The sequence below is a fragment of the Tachypleus tridentatus genome, chromosome 13, assembly GCF_004210375.1.
Source record: "Tachypleus tridentatus isolate NWPU-2018 chromosome 13, ASM421037v1, whole genome shotgun sequence".
Taxonomy (NCBI): domain Eukaryota; kingdom Metazoa; phylum Arthropoda; class Merostomata; order Xiphosura; family Limulidae; genus Tachypleus; species Tachypleus tridentatus.
Genome location: NC_134837.1, coordinates 80,368,903 through 80,386,193, shown reverse-complemented (window position 1 = coordinate 80,386,193; position 17,291 = coordinate 80,368,903). Strand labels below are relative to the sequence as shown.

At 35.0% G+C, this 17,291-nt stretch overlaps 1 protein-coding gene across 1 annotated transcript in view; it reads right to left on the bottom strand.

Annotated features, from left to right (window-relative positions):
- Positions 1–3,578, bottom strand: part of LOC143240275 (fatty acid CoA ligase Acsl3-like) — a 67,160-nt gene extending 63,582 nt beyond the window's left edge. The window contains exon 1 of the mRNA XM_076482461.1: positions 3,452–3,578. The gene's annotated coding sequence lies outside the window, so the exon portion shown is untranslated. The remainder of the gene's footprint in view (positions 1–3,451) is intronic.
- Between the last annotated feature and the right edge of the window lie 13,713 nt (positions 3,579–17,291).

Below are 17,291 nucleotides of genomic sequence, written 5' to 3'. Positions count from 1 at the left end.
AGTTTTTGATTATATCTACAAAGTCTAGAGCGTTTTCCTTCCTTTTCTTTGAGAGAAAGGGAGATATTCTTGAGTAAATAGTTTAATTTCTCAACAAACACTTTAGCATCTTTCATGCCAGTGAGTCTAGACTGGATGCAATAGGTCTGTAAGGTTTGATTTGTTTTAATTTCGTCAAAGCTACACGAGGGCTATCTGCGCTAGCGGTCCATAATTTTGCAGTGTAAGACTAGAGAGAAGGCAGCTGTGCATCATCACCAACCGCCAACTCTTGGCTATTCTTTTACCAGTGAATAGTTGAATTGATCGTATCATTTTAACGCCCTCATAGCCGAAAGGGCGAGCATGTTTGGTGTGACGGGGATTCGAATCCGCGACCCGCATTTGCGAATCGAGTGCCCTAACCACCTGACCATATTATCCTTTTAGAAAATGGAAGCATAATTGCGGGTGCTCATAATAGAAGTTTTGACTAGTAGTCAAACTAAGGTAATCTTTAGCGAGTTTTTAATGGTTGAACTAACTTTGTTAGTGGAGTGACTTTTTAGTAAAATATATAACCGCTTATTTAGTCGGACGTTGACCTCGTACTTGCAATGCATTTTATCAACTACTTCAATACAAACACCTTTGTTATGTAAATGCGATTGTTAAACCTTAATTCTTTTAAGGCTCTGACTTCATTCTTTTTTTTTATTGGTTTTTAGTTTAGGCAACGTGTGTCACGTCATGTCACGTTTGATTTCTCGAAATAGGACGAGTCATAAAAGCTAAAATGCATTTACGCATATTGAATAGTTCGATTGCTGTCTGTTCATTACGATTTTAATGATAGAAGGTGCAAGGTTGCCATGACAGAGATGCTATAAAACCTTATAGATGACGCTTAAAGTAAAGACGTATCGTAGGATTACTTAGCCGAGATAAACGTGCATAAAATTTATCGTTTAAGTAGAAATATCGATTCAATTATAAATTTAAGCCGTTTCTTAATTAAGATATTTTATGTCGTACCAGCAACGTTTAAAATAAAAACAAACCTTTTCAATCAACGGAGGCTCTAAATTAAGAAGTAAACAAATAGTTTTCCAGTTTTGTTCTTCATACATTTTATATTATTCTTTCAGTACATAGAAAACACCAATATTAAATTATACTTTTGTTGATAAGCAACGTGACATTCAAGCCATTGTTGAAATGTAATGTAAGGGGATTTTCTGTATATTGTTTATTTAACTGATTTTTACCTACATGTATTTTATGAACACGTCACGAATTCGTTTAATGAAAGATTTTAATTTTTATTGGTTCACAAAGGAGTTGACGAGTCTTTTACGCTTGATGCCCGTGAACAGATTGTTTAGAAAATAACACCAGTAATGCAGTAAAATAAAATAATTAATAATAAAACGTTAAACTACATTTATTTAGTGGATTTTGCGACATTAAACAATATATTTTTAACAGATTTTCATCTGTATTTCTATAAATTCACAGAGATAAGAGTCAAGCATTTGGCGATGATGACGTTTATTTCTTTTCTTTAAACTATGTCACTTACTTGTCTAGCATGTTTATCAATTATAATTTTCTGTTCTTCATAAAATATTTTACTTAAAGCGTTAATGTCAAATTCTGTTGTAACACAGTTTCTTGTAACATACTTTAGGCTATTGTTTCGTAGGCTATCAAACGCTGTCTCTGTCACTATAAATAACAATTTAAACAATTAATGTTACTTTAGTAACATAGTTTCAACAATTGTTTCGTGCACTAACAAACACTACAGCTACCTCACGAGATATACGCGTCACGTTGCACTGCTTACGTCGATTCAAATACTTAAGTTTCAGAAAAAGACCTGACTAGATTGAAATGAAATAATGAAATTAATTTCATTTTTAAAATATTATAAACTTATTCATTTCTAAATCTTATATTAACTTTTAAGTTACTTTTTTGTGACATAATAAATAGCTGATTGACGTCAGAATACATTTCGAGGGGTCGTAATAAAACTTTGTCACAATTACAAACGAACAATGGGATTTGTTTTGGGCTACTCTTTTACCAACGAATAGTGGGATTGACCGTAACATTATAACGCCCCCACGACTGGGAGGGCGAGCATGTTTGGCGCGACTCGGGCGCGAACCCGCGGCCCTCAGATTACGAAGCGCACGCCTTAACGCGCTAGGCCATGCCAGGCCCTACGAACAATGGGATAGTTTATGGTTTATCGCCAGCATAAGAGATAACTAGTTGTGCAATATAAACAAACTTATAGTTAAATATTGGTTTAGTTTGAATTTCGAGCAAAGCTACACGAGGGCTATCTGCGTTAGCCGTCCCTAATTTTGCAGTGAAAGACTAGAGGGAAGGCAACTAGTCATTGACACCCACCGCCAACTCTTGGGTTACTCTTTTAGCAATGAATAGTGGGATTGACCATCACATTATAACTCCTCACAGCTTAAGGGCGAGCATGTTTGGTGTGACGGGTATTCGAACCCGCGACCATTGGATTACAAGTCGAGTGCCTTAACCACCTGGCCATGCCAAGCCTGTAGTTGAAGATAGATGATAAATAGAAAAGGGCCGCTTCGAATATCAAAGCCCCCCGCTAGTACAACGGTATGTCTCCGGATTTACAACGCTAAAATCAGGGATTCGATTCCCCTCGGTGGGCTGAGCAGATAGCCTGCTGTGGCTTTGCTATAAGAAAAATCACCAAATCGAATATCAAAAGTCATAATAATCATTACAAATTTATATATTTCCAAAATAATTAACTGATAGGTGACATTTTACGTTATAGTCCTTTTTCATATCTAGATATTGACTTAGACAATTTTTTACTTGAAACATGATTTTGAAATTAAATGTATGGTGTTTCTCTTGATCTCTGTTAGAAACATAATTTCAGCGCTTGTATTTCTGACAACATTGGAGGTAATTCCCGTCTTCTTAGTGGCACAGCGGTAAGTCTGCAGATTTATAACGTTGGAATCCGGGTTTTAATACCTGTGGTGGGTACAGCGCAAATGACCCATTATGTAGCTAGCTTTCTGCTTATCTACAAATAAACAAACACATCAAGGCAATAACGCGAAACGGCATTTAAGAACACAAATTACGTAGTTGTATTTCGCAAATAAAACTATATATATAATGCAAAAAATATTAATATTGTACATGAGATTCAATACACTAGTCTTCCAGAATACTATTAACAAATCTTTAAAATGACGAAATTTAACTAGGCTTAACTAAGGCATTCCAAAAGTTCTCTCATGACTCACGTTCAGACGACAGAAATCTCTACAAATTAGATTCATGCTGTTTATTCAGCAATTATAACTTGATATCTCTTGATTTATATGCCATTGTTTTATAATGTTTATACAGTTAACCATATAACACCAAAAGCATTTCGTTTCCGATACATTACCTTTTATTTTTTCGTGCAAAACTGCTACTTGAGGGCTCTCTGTATTCGCTGTCCCTAATTTTGAAGTTATAGACTAGAGCAAGTCATTACCACCTACTGGCGACTCTTGAAACAATCTTTAGATCTTAAAACGCACTCACTATCCCAAAGAATGGAGTGCAATTTTTTATTTATTTTATTTTTTTGATGCACGGTCTGCAACGCTAGCAGTCTACTTGTTCTTGACCTATTTAAAATATAACACGTGTAATTTACGTAAAGTATATAGGTAATGATTTTATAATATACTGAGTAAGTAACAACAGGAAAACAACCGTATTCACTGTATTTGCTCCTCAGTGTTCTTCCCTGTTTACATCCAACAGTTACTATAAGTAAAGAAATATTCTACATACTCATTAATAGACTGGAGTGTTTTAGCTTCGTCGAATTATAGAATATTTGTCAAATTCATCATGTATTAACAGTAAATATTTTAAATCGGTACATTAAAAAATATCATATCAAAATATAAAGAAAGCTGCAATGGAGAGTTTGCATTCGCATAACCTATGCAGTCGAGTCCGCCATTTTCCTTACCAAAATATTTTAGCTAGTTTTAGTTACAGCATGAAATAAACAGTTGTCGTGAGATAAATATGTCCGAAGGTCACAGTTTTATCATTTGTGATACTAGACACCTCACAGAACACTAATTTGAGAGATACAAGCAGAATGTGGCCATTTTGTCGTTTGTGATCCCTCCACAACGCCTCAAATGTTGTTTACATGGAGGAGTGAAAATACTGGGAGTCAAATTACATCCCTAAGACAGACATAGAAGCTGCCAACATTTATGTTTACCTTGTAGAAATCTTACCACCTTACACAGGGCACACAACGAGGGCATATAAAAGCACTACTAGGGTAAGTGACACTAACAGTCATTATCATATTTCATTGCGTGAATGCGCGGAGGTCTAGGTATATAATTTTTTACTTTATTGAAAATTATTTACAGTTATATACACTGTGCACTGTAAACTAAAATAAGTACATATTTCATTGTGATAGGCCTATATATATATACATAATTTCAAATGTAATAAAATTTAATTATACTTATATATAATTATGCGTTATACTCTATAAAAGTGCATACATCAAACCAACACTGCTGCTACTTATGTGCAAGCCAGGTACAATGAGTAAAATATTAGTTAAAAAAAAACACCAGTCAGTATTTTAATCATTTATATTGGTCTGGCATGGCCAAGCGCGTAAGGCGTGCGACTCATAATCCGAGGGTCGCGGGTTCGCGCCCGCGTCGCGCTAAACATGCTCGCCCTCCCAGCCGTGGGGGTGTATAATGTGACGGTCAATCCCACTATTCGTTGGTAAAAGAGTAGCTCAAGAGTTGGCGGTGGGTGGTGATGACTAGCTGCTTTCCCTCTAGTCTTACACTGCTAAATTAGGGACGGCTAGCACAGATAGCCCTCGAGTAGCTTTGTGCGAAATTCCAAAAACAAACAAACAAACAATCATTTATATCATCTGCAACTGTTACAGGTAAACCACTCGCTGAACTTTAGTGAAACTCCAACGCATCCATGGGTAGGGACCCAAGAGAATGGAGTTGTGCTTGCAGTTTATTTGAAATACGTGGTTTTCCTGTGAGAGGTATGTTAACATATGGTAGCTGTACTATTTGCAGTACGTATGAAAACTGGACAGACCTGTACTGAAAGACCTTGCTTATTAAATGAATCAAGCCTAGAAGATATCAGAAAAATGTAATATGCAGAGAGTATTAAAATCAGTTTCACTAGAAATCAGCATAAAATACACCTATTAAAGACAGCTGCTCCAGGACCACTGACATCTTTACACCAAGCCACATGAAAGTGAAGCTCAAGAATCAGAGAAGAAGGAACGTGCCGTTCTTTCAGTAGTTCCTGGATATTTAGACAGATACATTCATCGAAGACTTCAGCTTAATCTGTCCTAATCCCTAAGCGCTCTACTCAAGTAATTCGTTCGAATGGGACATTCAACAATTACTGTAAAAGAGTAGAAAGTCGTTTTAAAATTAAATTTTTGACAGTTGAGCAGATTTGTTTGTGTATACATAATTTTAAATTTACAATACATGCACATGAAACAGTATTTAAAATTTTATATTATCATAAAGGCAGTGTTTTACTTGTTTTAAATAATAGACAAATTAGACTATAAACTAATGTCTGAAACATTGCATATTACAGAGGTATGTCACTGAAAAAAAAAGAGATTTGATAACAACAGTTTTAAATATAATTACATTCAATTATGTTTATAAATTATTATACACTGTATAATATAAACAAGTGTATACATAAAACCAATGCTACAGTAAAGACAAACCCAAGAAAACTGTAAAAAAGATTTGCTATACCCTTTCATACAAATTCTCAAATGAAGCAATCAGCTAATATAGTAGCAAAGCATACATTAATTTATCAATTGTTAGAAGGCAACGTACTATTTAACTATTTAATTTGTATGATATTTTGGGTAACTTATTCATCAAACTAGATTTTTTTATTTCTCTATGAACATATAGTCTGAATTTTTAAATATCAAAATATATAAAAATTTATATTTCAAATGCAGTTTTTTATAAAGCTATTAAATGCTGAATTCGCACAACTTTATTACACATTAAAATAATCACGTAACTGTTCCAGAACACATAAAAGTCGGGTTTATTAGGGCATGCCTCCTCCCCATTGGTCTGCCTCTGTCTAAAGTGGTGCCAACTTTAAACTCGATTGTACTTTTTTTTTTTTTATTGTAGCTGAAAGATTCAAGTCTCATAACCAACTCTCGGTTTTCATGGACAGGAGCACCGCTAGATGGTATGTTAAGTGTGACTGTCAGGGTAAAGGAGTGCTGAAAATAAAATGACCCCATTGCTTGACTACCGAGTGAGCAACTGGCAAATTAGATAACCTCATATTCTAATTAGATAAAGAACTAATAATGAAAACGTGTATTTAAAACTACATCATACGTACCACTATCAAATGCATGCCCTAATACATTTGGTAGATGCTAAATATTGTGATTTTTTTTTTCTTGAAGTCAGGAAGGCTGCTTCATCAAGTGAGTTTTGTCAAGTGGAGAATTTTTGGCAAAACCTATCCTAAGTTTCGGGCTTCATAAAGAATGCTGTCATACCAGAGTTCCTTGGCAAATAGTTCACTGTCCACGAGTCTCAAAAAGTGCAAGTTATGAAAAATTAACCTGTACAACTAAAGGTTCTGGCTGCTACTGTTTTAAGCCAGAGAGTGTTGACAATGACTGTACGTTGTTATGTACATCGACATTTGGAAGGTTCCACAATTTATGCCTAAAACTGAACAAAGCCTCTAAGCCATGGAAATGCTTAAATTGCAAAACGTCATCAACAAAGAATAACGTGAAAAGCTAAAACAGCAGTAAAGTAGCCAATGATGTTTACGTTTCAAGGTGTAAAATTGTGATCACTTATTTTGTTGTTGTTGTGTTCAAAACACTTGGAGCATGTATAGTAATATATTTGTTTCTTTGAAGTTAAGCAGAAATCAACACAATTGGTATCAAAACTCAGATTTTATTGTAGACAAACCGTCATGGCATTATAATTATCTGAAATTTGTATAGGCCTAATTTCAGGTACTTAAATTTTAAGTTAAATTACTTTTTATTTATTTTTATCGTGGTCGTCATCATTTTAATATCACATTAAAAAACACAAGCTACACAGGAGAAAACACGTACAGTTATTCTTCAAGTAATGTTTTCATACTAATTTCGTTAATGACTGTAATCTTGAAGTTTTCAGAGTTCTGAATTGTGATGCTTACAATTCATGTGCCTCTGAAGTTAACATATGCGATATATGGAAAATGGCACGTTTCTTACAATATTCATTAGTGTTATCTATCGCAATAAATGCGCTGTAATTGTGAAGTTATGTTATAATTGTAATATTTATAATGTTAATAATGTACCTCAATGCCACACATTAAAATAATAAATAATAACTTATTAGCATGCTATACAAATATTTCAATAAGACTGCTGTTTCATCAGCAATTTGCTAGTTATTTTTATTATTTATTACTGCATAACATGCTAGGAAATACGAAATAGACAGCCTGTTATATGTTTAGGACTATATTATCAATCACATATGTGACCTTTTGTGAGAACAACTACACATTTCACTGTGTTTTTTATACCAAAATGATACACCTTCGTTTCATTGCATAAGCTAAATAACTTTCCATTTTTTGAAATAATTTTTCAAGAACAATGGGTGCTGCAACTGGTTTTATTTACTAATATACTTACTAGACTAATTTATTTGCTAAAATTGAGAGATCCAACTGGAAACAATGAACATGGTAACATTTGTTTGTTTGTTGTTAAGCTCAAAGATATGCAATGGACTATTTGCGCTGTGCCCACCTTGGGTATTGTTTGTTCTTTTGAATTTCGCTCAAACTACACGAGGGCTATCTGTGCTAGCCGTCGCTAATTTAGTAGTGTAAAACTAGAGGGAAGGCAGCTAGTCATCACCATCCACCGCTTACTCACGGGCTACTCTTTTACCAACGAACCGTGGAATTGACTGTAACATTATAACGCCCCCACGGCTGAAAGGGCGAGCATGTTTGGTGCTACGGGGATTCGAACCTGCGACCCTCAGATTACGAATCGAACTCCTTAACCCACCTGGCCATGCCGAGCCAAAGAGAGAAATAAATCAAGAGAGAATCCGAACGCTTACAATACGGAAAAAAATTCTGAAACATTTTTACCTCATACTTGATGTACTGAATGTTCCATTAAATAACGAACTTATTTAATGGTTCATACGTTTGTAATAAATTAAAATTAAATGTAGAAATAGTAAATAAGATATGTTGAAAAAAAAACTACATTCCACATGAGACTACGACATGTCATCAGCATTGCAATTGTCGATTTATGGTTAAAAATGGCTGTCGCAATGGGCAGACACATTTCTGACATCCTAATTGATAACGGTCAAACTTTCATATCCTTGAAGGCGGGAAATGAAGCTGCCAATTTCAATAGAGACAGGATGTTTAAACAAATTGAGTTTTAGCGATCACAACGAATACAAAGTATCAAATGAACGTATTTTTATCTTAGGCTGAAATAATATTGAAGTATTTTTCTCTCTTATCTTTGTTTCTCTACAGAGAGAAAACAAGTTAAAATAATGTGGGTACCGAACAAAAAGGTTTTTCTCCCTTTTTTGTTTCTCATAAGCGATAACTTCATGTTGGTTGGATATTTCTTATATATGTTTTCATGTTGATTATGAAATGGATAGAAGTAGCGAAAGATTTAACGAATTTTGATAATATACACGATGCGTGACTACTTAAAAAATCTAATATTTAAATTAATTATATTTTACAAGATACTTGTCATAGGAGAGCAAAGTTTCACCAGAGGACTTAAACATTTAAGACGCATTTAAAAGATTTTGTGTACCACAAAATGCATGCATTTGTTTGTGGTACTCTCGAAGCAGAGATCCAAGCATTTACTATGGACAAAAGTCATCAACAAAGGAAAACATGTAAACCGAAAGGTGATAGAGCAAAGCAGTAACCAATGATGATTAAGGTATATTTATTATGTATAATATTGTCGTCTCTGTTAGATTCTGGTACTGCAAGAGCCACCAAGACAGAAAATATATGTGATCGACTACTGCCATTTGATGATTTTCAAGATGAAAAATGATATAATGTGCAACAGAATAAATATGATTGACCCTTTGGAGAACTCGTTAGCAACAGCTCCCCCTTCAAAAAAAGGGGAATAAAGGATCAAGTAAAACTGCTTTTGATATCTCTTAATGATCTAATTAGGAGTAAAAACTTTAAACTAGCTGAAATGATCAAGTCTCAGTTTGATTATCTGTTTTCCAGAATTATAACCTCAAGGAATGTCTATGTAAGATCAATGTAAACCTATTTAGGGATTCTCTTTATTAGTATTCATACTACATTACCAAAAAGATTTGTGTCTAGAGTTCTAGGTTTGTAAAATGCCTTTGCTAAAGAGGCAGCAATGCATTCGGCTATTCCTGCTTCGATGAGCAGTTTTGTTTGTGGGCATCTTGGATTTGAACATACCAGATGCCAAGAACTGATACTTAAACACCCTTGTCTTCTTGCGAGGGACTGTTTTGACGAAAAAGGAACAACGATATTGACATCCAACGTTTTGGTGGTAAATATATATTTGTATTTACATATATATATATCTGTGAAAGCGAAGAGTTCCAAGTGTGAATTCTACAAGCGATATCACAGTTTGCACGAGCAGCAATCAGTTGTCAGACCATGGATAATTGCATCCACTGATGGGTACATTATGTCGATCCTTGGTCCATGTCTTCCTTGTGGGAGAAATAATACTGTAGCTGTCACTCATAATAAGTTTGAAATTTCTGTTGAAAACTTTAGCAAATGGATACAATCACATAGGATGACTATTGTGAAAAAGGTTCCTTTGTTGTTATTAATCACAAAGCTATCTGTGCTGTGTCAACTACGAATATGAGTATGGAAACTCAATTTTTAGGGTTGTAAGTCTACAGACTTACCGCTGAGCCGGTGGGAGACATGGAAAAGATTTAATGATATATTTTAGCTGGATTTGCTCAATATATCATGCTTTCTTTTTTATTTTGCAAAATTTAGGGTGAAACCAGGATCTGAAAGAGGAAACCAATCTTTCAGGGTTTGTCACTAAAGTGCATTAAACAGTAGAAGTAATAAGTGATCTAGTAAAACAGCGGGAATTACAAGACATTACCTTATCTACCAACCCTAAGGTCCCTTTCAGAAGAAAGTGAATTGTATGTGTTCTTTGTAAGTGCTATAGGCCCGGCATTTTATAAAAAACACGGGCTGTATTTTCCGGAGGATTAGCATGAAAAGAATTGATGTATAAAAGAGATTAAATCAGATGATACACCTTTGAAATTTTCAATTGTCTGAAGAATTTCAGTAGTCACAAACACTGGTTGTATACCAGTTGAAACAGACAGTACCACACACACAAAGTGAATATTTTTCATGCAAAAATTCGGTCATGGCATTTTCGAGCTAAGGCGTATTATTCTTGGATTCAACATGACTGTCATCATGAATCACCTATGCTCGACTGGTATTCCCTGTTACACAGGTGAAAACGTAACACTATGAACACAAATTTTGTTCCTTGATGGTATGTGTTATTTATTAATCGCTTACGTTATAAAAATACAGAAAATGGCCATTATTCCCTTCAAACTTTGCTTTTATGATCTAGATAATAAAATTTAGAAATTAACCTATTTTCTGTGTAAAAACTGGCAAATTTGCACATTTTCATTTGCATAATGTCTGAATAAAACAACATATGAATCAACATTTACATGTATTTATATTCAAGTTATACAAAATGTTTAGAAGTGAGTAGTTTCTCGAGAATTGCGACTGTAGTGCAAATCACTTTCACGTATCATCCCCTAAATATAGTCTCCCATCATGTTTTCGTTATACACTCCCTGGTAGCGGCGTTCAAAGTCCAGTATATATTGTTGAAAGTGCTCACCTTGCTTCTCTGAGTATGCTCCCATGTTCTCCTTGAAGTTATCAAAATGAGCGTCAAAGATATGGACATTCAGGGAAATCCTGTAGCCCATTTTACCGTAGTTCTTCACCAGAGTCTCAACCAGTTTCTCATAATTCTAGACCTTGTTATTGCCCAAGAAGCCTTGAATCACTATGATAAAGCTGCTCCAAGCTTTTATCCCTTCATCCTGAGCATTTTGGGGAATTATGTGCACTCCAAGAACTTCTTTATTTGTGGTTCAACCAAGACACCAGCTTTGACTTTTGCCTCAGACAACTTAGGAAAGAAGTTTCAAATGTACTTGAAGACTGCAGACTCCTTATCAAGAACTGTGCCAAATTGTTTCATAAAACCCAACTTTATGTGCAATGGTGGGAACAACACCTTCTTGAAGTCTACTAGTGGCTCACAATTGACAGAGAACTCGGTCCGTTGTGGCCAATGCTTCCTGTTGTAGTTCGCTGCGGTGTCCCTGCTGTCCCAAAGGCAAAGGTAACAGGAAAACTTGGTAAAGTCTCCTTGGAGACGCATCAGGAATGCCACCATTTTGAAGTCTCCGATAACCTCCCAGTCATTTTTATCGTACTTTAAGGCTTCTGGTAAGGTCTTGATGCTGTTTTATTCCTCTTTCAGGTGCATCGAATGAGCCAGGGTAAGAAACGAATGCTTATTCCCGTTGTGGAGCAGCACAGCTTTGAATCTTCTGGATGAGCTGTCAATGAAGAGGTACCACTTGTTCGGGTTATAGGCAATTCCAGTTGCTTCGCACAGATTGGATACATTGTGGCAGAAGCAGTGCCCATCATGACGAGTGAAGAAGCTTGAAAAAACGTCGGTGATGCTTCCTCTGACTTGCGACTTACACACTTTTTTTCTAATAAATCCCACTCCTTGAGTTTAGATGTCAAAAGCTCGGCATTCGACTTTGTTAGACCAAGATCTCTGATCAAGTCAATGAGGTCTCTTTAGTTGGAATAGTATGGGTTTCTCTCACCAGCTGCACCTCTGAAATTGTAATCTCGATTTTCAACGTCTACCTTCTCTTCTGATATGCTGCTCTCTTTTAAGGATGGCTGCTTTCTCTCTGGCATAGTGGGTACAGGGAGCTCAGGACAGTGTGGCACCCGGGCGATGGATGATGGAAGGTCCGGATACATGATAACAGATGCATTCTTGCTAGCCCGACGTTTGGAAGAGTCCACCATACAGAAGTAGCAGTTGCTTGAGTGGTCAGTGGGTTCATGACAAATTCTTGGAATAGCGTATTTCATGTCTCTCTTTTCCCCTCTGTACTATCCTGCAAAAGAGCAAAATAAAATTGTTATTATGAAAAAAAAATGTATTTCATCCACAACTAATGTGTAAGAGGTTCATGCAAAATATTTTATATCTGATATTTTTTATACTATTAAAAATTAGCACCCCGCTAGTACAGCGGTATGTCTACGGATTTACAACGCTACAATCAGAGGTTTGATTCACCTTGGTGGGCTCAGCAGATAGCCGGATGCGGCTTTATTATAAGAAAACATACACTATTGGAAACTGAAAGAATAAATTAAAAGATATTTAAATTTTAAAAGGTCTAAAACTTGTATAATATAAAATCTTAGTATTCTGGCAAGCAAAAATTGTCCGTCTTACCTTCCAGAGTTTTTTGCAGTGCTCGCAGGTAAAATGAGGTGCCCAGGGTTTGTCTTTATCCTCGACAGGCATGTCAAAATATGCTTCACACATTTTAGTAGATGTTGTCACAGAGTACTTTCGCTCTTGTCTTGATAAATTGGCTGCATACTTAGTAGAATGCGTCTGGAGAATGATTGCAGCTTCTTGGTGCTATTTCTGATAAAATCAGATAGGTCTATGTGTTCACTTAAGCAGATAGAACTAAACTGAAGTGGTGAGCCCCTCTATATATATTACTATGGAAAGTTCTAGAAATTCCTAAATGGCTCTTGAAAATTCTCGTAAGTTCTACAACATTCTTGTAAATTCTAGAAGTTTGACAAAATTCTTGATCAGCTACTAAGCACTGATTCTAACTGGAATGTTCTGGAAAAAATGGGTAAATTTGAAATTTAATTACTCAAATCACAAAAGCAAAGTTTGAAGAGAAAAACAGGTCTTTTCCATTTACTTTAGGCATAAGCAATTGGAAAATAACACTTTCTGCCCAGAAACAAGAAAAAGTAAAAATTTTATTACATTGTGTAATGAATTGTTGTGCACACCTAGCATCAGTAATACAAACCAGTTTAGTCTCAGGAACATATAATGGATGATGAGTCTCAGGATAGAATGGATGATGAGTGAAGATGGAATGTGAACATTTATTTGTACATGATATAAGAAGTTTGAAATTTTTATGGGAGAGTTGGAGATAAAATTATGGTTTCTAACATTTTTATGATAAGTTGAAGAAGATATATGTGTCTCTCCAATGAATCAACGATAGATCTAAGTTTATAACATTTAAATTTGATTCGATCTCTGAAGTGGTTACAGCGCAGATATTCAGTTATGTATTTTCACTCTTAAACAAGCACAATATGTGTAATTAAATAAATCTGAATTGTGGAAACAAATTGCATTTTATAGACCCCTGTACTTTCATGAGCTATTGTAATAATCATCTCTTTTGAGGGAACTCAACAGCTACAAAATATTGCTGGTTTAATGCGCAGTGTACGGGAAGAGAAAATATAATTTTCATTTAGAATTGCCTTTTGACTAGAGTAACACTACCGTTATTTTTGTAACACAATCGCACGATATTAGAGATTCTAGACACTAATATGTGTTGCGTTTAAATCGTCAGTTTCATATTTAAAGAAAACTAGGGGTTTATTTGTTTTAAACCAAATCTACAATAAGCTATTTGCTGTATTCACTGCGGGAATCGAACTCCGGATTTTAGCGATGTAAGTCCGGTGACCTACCGCTGTCCAACCATGAGACGTTAAAAGAAGAGACGCAAGAGCAATAGTTATTTGTGATAAAAGGGATTTAGTTGAGTAGTGTAAGAGCGTTTTTGAAAGATTTTGTATTTTCGTGTGGAAACTGTTCTGAATAAACTTTATTATTTTCAATACATTTCTGGTGAAGTTTGTTTTCCTAGAATACATAGATAATCATTTTAATTTGGGGGTTTCTTCATAATTATTCTGTGGCGAATTCAACAAAAAGTATAAATTCTAACATACTAATGGTGAATGATGTACGTGTTGTTCGTTCACATGCAACTAGTACAGTTTTATCAAAAAATGAGGAAGATATTGACAAACAGACAGGAACTTTTGTCAGAAGCTGTATTTCCCTGTATCTGTTCCCAGGAAAGACTTCACGTTGTGGCAGCCAGCAGTTTTAAAAGCGTAGCTAGGTTAATTAACAACTGCTCACGTGGTTAAGATATTAATGCGATCGTGTGATACACATTCTCAAAGCTATCGAGGTAAGTACAACTTCTGTGATCAGACGTTATGTTCTCCCTGAATGTACGTAACACTAACTATTAATCACCCCTAAGCATTTTTCGCATTTCCAGGACTTTCTTTTACAGGCTTTAGACCAAGCAAGAACAAACACTTCTCTAAAAACATACAAAAACTGTAATGATATTTACTTAATTCTATACTGTCACGTAAACATTGCTGGTACGTCATTTGTTAAGTTCGTTGTTTTAGTCATGTAATGGTTACTTCTACATTGCGTTGCAAAGTATTTCAACACGAATGATTCATTTGAATGGTTTATTGTGTAATGTGTCTATTAATTGATAGTATATTGAAAATAATACTGGCCATCCCGTGTTGTGGGTGAGTCTATTGCAAGGGGCCTTACAAAAAAAGCGCTTGAGTGTGATGGACCAGATCAGAGAGAGAAGCAACTCGAGCAAGCAAAAAGACTCAGGAGTTTTAGTTGTTGTGTTTTTAGGGGAATGGGGCTTTTCGTTACTTCGCTTCTGAAGTTTTATTTATTTATTTTCACAAAGAATTTCTAAATATCTTCCAAAACAATATTGGAGCGAAGATGAATCATTTGATCTCTGAACACTTTTGTTTATTTAAACTGAAATACTTGCTAGGAAAAAAGAAACAGACGTTCAGATGGAGGTAAGCTGGTAGTAAAGAAGAAACAGACGTCCAGATGGAGATAAGCTGGTAGTAAAGAAGAAACAAATATCCAGTAGGAAGTAAGAGTTTTCGAGGAAAACAAAACAAAACATAGACTTTCAAAGACGAATGGTTATGGGATTCAGCATTGGTTGTATGAGTATAATAAAATTTTGAGAACGTTTATTCTGATCGAAATTCACTGTGAGTAAGTCAGTGAAGACTACTGGAAACAATGCTGTTGGATACTGGACAACCCAACATTAACTGCTCTTCAATCCATGCGAACATTTAAACATGTTCTAATATTAAACTCCACATCTGGTTTTTAATCCATTATCCAGGAGTTTAATGACAGGACAAAACTTTTAGCCAGTGTGTCCACTGTTTACAGGAATATTCGTCTTGCAGGATTTTTCGGATGGGCTGTGAATAAAAGACAGTTTCTTGAAAGTCGAAACTAAGCTGTAATGGAAAACCATTATTTAAGCCGATGAATCCCATTACTTATTGTTTATGTTTCATGTGTAGTCTGAAGAATGATTTGAACGTCTCTTTGTTGTCCCCAGTCGTTAAAAGTTAATTGTGCTATCTTGAATATGGTCAACTAGCAAGAGTTAAGATATCTAGCAATGCCATGTCACCATAACCTACTGAATAATGATGCACCACCTACTTGGTGAAATGTTATGGAAGTAGACGTCTATGTGGACTGTAATGTGTGTGTGGAAAGTTTGTCAAGATGTATGATCTAAAACTGACCTTTTCTTCCTTTGGAGATATTTATTACAGTACGTATTGCAGTGCTGTGTGACACTACATAATCGTGACCAAGTGTGTTTGGCCAACATTTTGAGAAAAGTGGTTAAACGACTGGTTACTGATTCACTTTTATTTGGAGTTTTCCCATTAGAGTATTATAATCTCTCCTCTTACACTTTGCATCGGTAAGAAACATGCAACCTCAGCAGGACAATCATTCTCCGTGTGTTTACCAGAGTTTTTGTTAATTCATGGTATATAATGTGGCTCTCTTTTACCGTAGCAAAATGATGCCATATGATCGACAAACCAAAAACATTTCCTTTTGAATAATGTTATGCATATAAACACGTATATACAACGCGGCCTTGTCACTCTAGCGAATCTGATAGATGTAATTATTTCTGGCTGATACAACACAGATGCTATAATTTTAAAATAAGGTTACCTTCAACCTTGATTTCGTAGTTTTTCTAGGACACGCGTACATTTTTTTACTACTACAGCTATTTTTTAACTGTTTTTACATCAAAAGTATGCACATGTTTTTGCTTTTATTGCCAATATATTGGACTTTGAACATTTTCTCATAAATTCGACAACGATGTTCTAATATTAAAGAAACGTTTTGTTATCAGAATTCGTCACAATAGTATAATACCACATCAAGTGATATAGCAGTGGTAACTTTCTGTAGACGTAAACATCCTCTAGTGGTACAGCATATGAAACTAACAATCTGAGTTTGATATTTGTGGTAGCATAATGCATATAGCCCATTGCACTTTAAAACAAATAAAATACAGTATCGTACGTATATAGTTTCGTGCAATAACAATTATTAAACGTTGTATGACTTATATTATTAATATTTAGAATAATAGGTATTAGTTTGTGATCAGAACAAGCTACCTATAAGAGCAAACCAATCTATATACTTAGATCAGAACAAGCTAATTACTTAGGTAAGAGCAAGTTATCTACCTGGATCAGAGCAAGATTGATATCATTGTTCTGAGATTCTCACTTATTAAAATTATAATGCATTGTTTCATGGTGTGACTACCCTCGCAGTTAACGGTGTTTTCGGCCGTGAAACTAATAACATCTCATGAGGTTCGGATTTATGAGAACAAGATTAAAGCAAAAAGTATATAATAAGTCAATAATGGAAGATCAGTTTTATATTAAAATATTAATATAAAAATAAATAAACTGTTTGTACCAGAAATTCTAACCAATACTATTAATAAGATCAACCTAAAAAATTAAAATAGTGTGTTTTATTTACTGAG